This window comes from Mus caroli, unplaced genomic scaffold (genome assembly GCF_978045245.1).
Source record: "Mus caroli unplaced genomic scaffold, Mus_caroli_1 scaffold_9, whole genome shotgun sequence".
Classification (NCBI taxonomy): Eukaryota; Metazoa; Chordata; class Mammalia; order Rodentia; family Muridae; genus Mus; species Mus caroli.
The window spans coordinates 128,362,920-128,367,815 of record NW_028227264.1 but is presented as its reverse complement, the minus strand read 5'-3'; positions in this window follow the sequence as shown (position 1 = coordinate 128,367,815).

Here is a 4,896-nt window from a genome sequence, read left to right as displayed (position 1 = left end):
GGTGACTCAGCCAGAGAGATGTTGCAACTCACCATTAACTCCTGCCCTACCAAAGAGCAGAAGCCAAAAATGCCCCTAATATCACCACCCCACCCCCAGAGTTCTCTGCTGAAGGCCAGATGTCTCTCTGTACTGCTCTGGGGTCTGCCTCCTGGCATCGTGAGAGCCAGAGTATCTAAAGAGATTAGCATAGGCCCAAGGCTGCTCCGTAGAGTTGGACATTCCTGCTTCTCAGGGATCCAAGGCCAGCAAATCCCTCAGCTTCACAGGTCCATTTGCTCCTGACAAAGAAAAATCAATAAGAGCAAAGAGTTAGGAGGCAGCAGAGGCAGCGGAGGCAGCATGAGCTTCAACGTGAAGGGATCAAAGATGAGACCTGCTGTTGTTTCTGCTGCTGCTGCTGCTGCTGTTGTTGTTGTCGTTGTCGTTGTTGGAGACAGCATCTCTCTATGTGGTCCTGGCTATCCTGAAACTGCCTATGTAGACCAGGCTAGCCTAGAACTCATAGAGTCACTGTGATCAAATTGGAAGTTTAAGTCAGTCTAGCCTTGCAGGCTGGCCTTGAACTCTTCTTAAACATTTCCTTTTTGTGACTCTTTTCTTTTTTTTCCTTTTTACCATGTATTAAAGATAAAAGCAGGACTAGAAAGATGGTTCAGCCAGTATGCTTTCTGGACAAGCATGAAAACTTGAATTAGGATTCCCAGTCTTCACATAAAGGTCAGGCAGGGCCTCTCAAATCTGTAACCCCAGCACCAGGAGACTGTGGAGACAGGCGCGCCCTTGGAGCACACTGGTGAGCCAGCCAATTCAGATGAATTATTGAGTTCCAGGTTTAGTGAAACACTGCCCTAAGAATAAAAAAAGAAAAGAAAAGTAAGGTAGAGGGTTGACAAGATGGCTCAATGAATAAAGAGGCCTGCAACCAAGCCTGCTGACCTGAGTTCAATTCCCCAGATGCACACGGTGGAAGAATAAAACCGACTCCTAAAAGTTGTCATTTGACTTCCACACATGCATGGTGGTGTGAACACTATCCCCTCCACACACATACATATATAAACAAATAAATATAATTTTCAAATTTACCCTGTCTTGAAAAAAACAAAAAAAAAATTTTTTTTTCCCTTAAAACTAAGGTGAGCTAGGTGTAGTGGCACAAGTTGCTAATCTCAGTGCCTGAGATAAAGAAACAGTCATATTTTTGGGAGGCCAGTCAAGTCTACTTCGCAAGTTCCACACCAGCTAGGGCTATATAATGAGACCTTATCTAAATAAATAGATAGATAGATAGATAGATAGATAGATAGATAGATAGATAGATAATTTTTTTAAAAGTAGAGATCTATAGAGAAAGACACATGATGTCAACCTCTCATACACAGGAGACTATATCATGACCCCCTCCATGAATTAAAACAAATTTACATACTCATGAGATAGGTGTGCTTGTTTATTTTTACAAAAATAATTAAGTCTTCATTGACGTTTGGTCAGGGCATCTTCAGTCTTTTTCAGAGTTGATGAATTTTTTTCCCCTCTGTGTGTATGTGGGTTTGGTTTTTTTTTTTTTTTTGGTTTTTCGAGACAGGGTTTCTCTGTATAGCCCTGGCTGTCCTGGCACTCACTTTGTAGGCTGGCCTCGAACTCAGAAATCCGCCTGCCACTGCCTCCCAAGTGCTGGGATTAAAGGCGTGCGCCACCATCGCTCGGCTTTTTTTAAAAATTTTTAAAATTTAAAAAATTTAAATTTTTAAAATATTATTTCATGTGCATATGTGTTTGGCTTGAGTGTCTGTCAGGGCACCATGTGCATGTAATGCCTACAGAGGCCAGAAGAGGGCGTTTTTTAAAAAAGATTTATTTTATTAATATATGTAAGTACACTGTAGCTGTCTTCAGACACTCCAGAAGAGGGCGCCAGATCTCGTTACGGATGGTTGTGAGCCACCATGTGGTTGCTGGGATTTGAACTCTGGACCTCTGGAAGAGCAGTCGGGTGCTCTTACCCACTGAGCCATCTCACCAGCCCCCCTGTACCTAGCTCTTAAACAACATTTTTTTTTTCAAAGCAGGGTCTCACTATAGCTCTGGCTGTCCCGGAACTTACTCTGTAGACCAGGCTGGCCTCAAACTCAGAGAGATCCACCTGCCTCTGCCTCTGCCTCTGCCTCTGCCTCTGCCTCTGCCTCTGAGTGCTGCTGGGATTGATGGCATGTATCACTACATCCAGATCAGTCATTTTAAAAAACAAACATTCTAGCCGGGTGTGGTGGCGCACGCCTTTAATCCCAGCACTTGGGAGGCAGAGTTAGGCGGATCTCTGAGTTCGAGGCCAGCCTGGTCTACAGAGTGAGTTCCAGGACAGCTAGGGCTACACAGAGAAACCCTGTCTCGAAGAAAGAGAGAAAGAGAGAGAGAGAGAGAGAGAATAGAAAAAAAACCCAAACATTCTACCAACATACTTCAAGGATATACTTACTTAATATATATTAAGAAACAAAGGTAGGAAAATAGCAAAAGTCTTTTCTGTAATTCAACTCTTACGTTTGATAGGAGCAGAGACGTTATAGATACCTTTCAAGCACTGTAATTTGTTATATATGATCATCTTAAATCTGAGCAGAGGTGCTTCAGGCAGCAGCACTGCAGGGTATGCCCATGCACAGTGAGAAGGGCCTGTGCTGTATGTTCAGGATAAAGACTGCCGTGAAGCACATGGATTCATCATAAGTTTGATTTTGACGTAATGTTGGGTTGCTGTATGTTCAAAAATATTTTACTGTTGCTAAGTTTTTAATGACTCGTACTTTCGAGGACATGACCTGGAGTTGTGAACTGTAGCTTAAGAATCTTCTCTAGCCGGGCGTGGTGGCGCACGCCTTTAATCCCAGCACTTGGGAGGCAGAGTTAGGCGGATCTCTGAGTTCGAGGCCAGCCTGGTCTACAAAGTGAGTGCCAGGACAGCCAGGGCTACACAGAGAAACCCTGTCTCGAAAAACAAAAAAAAAAAACAAAAAAAAAAAAAAAAAAAAAAAAAAAGAATCTTCTCTAGGGCTAAGGATGTAGTTCTGTTGGTTGAACGCTGACCTAGCATGCAGGAAGTCCTCTTTCCCATCCCCATCACTGCGTAAGGATAGGTGCGGTGACACATTCCTGCAATCCCAGCGCTTGGGAGGTAGAGGCAGGAGGAGCAGATGTTTGATATCATCCTTGGCTAAATATCTAGACAGAGATCAACCTTAGCTCTGTGAAACACTGAGATGCTATCACAAAAAAAGTAGATGGTAGATAATAGGTGATATGTGGATAGATAGATAGATAATAGATGATAGATGATTGATAATAAATTAGATGATAGATAGATAGATAGATAGATAGATAGATAGATGAAAGGTAGATAGATGAAAGGTAGATAGGTAGGTGAGAGATTGAGGATAGATGATAGGTAGATAGATAGATAGATAGATAGATAGATAGATAGATAGATAGAAGACAGACAGATAAACACACACCAAGATCAACAACAACAAAATAAAACACCCACAGGTGCTCCAAGGAGAGCTCCAAGATAATCTGAGGTAGACCCAAACACCTGGAATAGGGGTCTGGGTGCCAGGCAGTGGGTAAAATGTCATGAGGAAGCCAGCTGAGAAGGATAACTTGAGTTGACCTCTAAAGTTTGGCTAAGAATCAGAGGGAGTAAAAGATGGCAGAGGGACAGAGACAGGACAGGTCTGATTGACAGTACAGAGCTGAGGTAGTTGTGAAGTTCACATCATAGAGCTGAGAACTCGCTGTGCTAAGACTGAAGGGTCAGACTGCTTGGCTCACCACGGACTGCTAGTGCCCACCTCAGGGCAAGTCCATGCTTTAACCTAGGAGGTCTTTTTTTTTTTTTTTTTTTTTTTTTGGTTTTTCGAGACAGGGTTTCTCTGTGTAGCCCTGGCTGTCCTGGCACTCACTTTGTAGACCAGGCTGGCCTCGAACTCAGAAATCCGCCCTAGGAGGTCTTAATAGACAAATGAAGGTGGTGACTGGAAGCCAGAGCTTAGAGGGGGCCTCCAGTGCTGTGTGGAAGAGAAGGACTTACATTAAAAAAATGTTAGATATAGCCATGCATGGTGGCTATATCTAACACCTTCTTTAATCCCAGCACTCAAGAGATAAAGGCAGGTGGATCACTATGAGTTCAAGGCCAGCCTGATCTACAGAGTGAATTCCAGGAGAGGAAAGCCAGGACTACATAGTAAGACTGTCTTGAAAAAAAAAAAAAAAACCCCAAAACAAAACAAAACTGTAAGATACTTGGAGCTGGGGCTGTATCTCAGCTCACAAATTGCTGCCTAATATACTCAAATCCCTGAGTTCCATCGTCAATGCTGTACAAATCATCTGTGTAGGCACATGTCTATAATATTTGCACTTATGAGTTGAAGGAAGTCCAAAAGTTCAAGGTCACTCCCAACTATATAATAAGTTCTAGGCCAACTTTGGCTATGAGATCCCATCTTAAAATTAAAAAAAAAAAAAAAAAAAAGCCAGGTGTGGTGGCGCATGCCTTTAATCCCAGCACTTGGGAGGCAGAGGCAGGTGGATTTCTGAGTTCGAGGCCAGCCTGGTCTACAGAGTGAGTTCCAGGACAGCCAGGGCTATACAGAGAAACCCTGTCTTGAAAAAAAAAAGATATATGTTTTATTATTATGAAGGAAGAATTATTTCAGCTTTGGGGGTGGGGCCACATGGTAGCACATACCTTTAATTTCAGTACTCAAGAGACAGAAGCAGGAAGATTTGTATGAGTTTGATGGGTCTACCTAGCAAGTTATGGGCCAGTCAGGGCTGTATAGAGATAGGAAGGAAGGAAGGAAGGAAGGAGAAAAAGAGAGAGAGAGA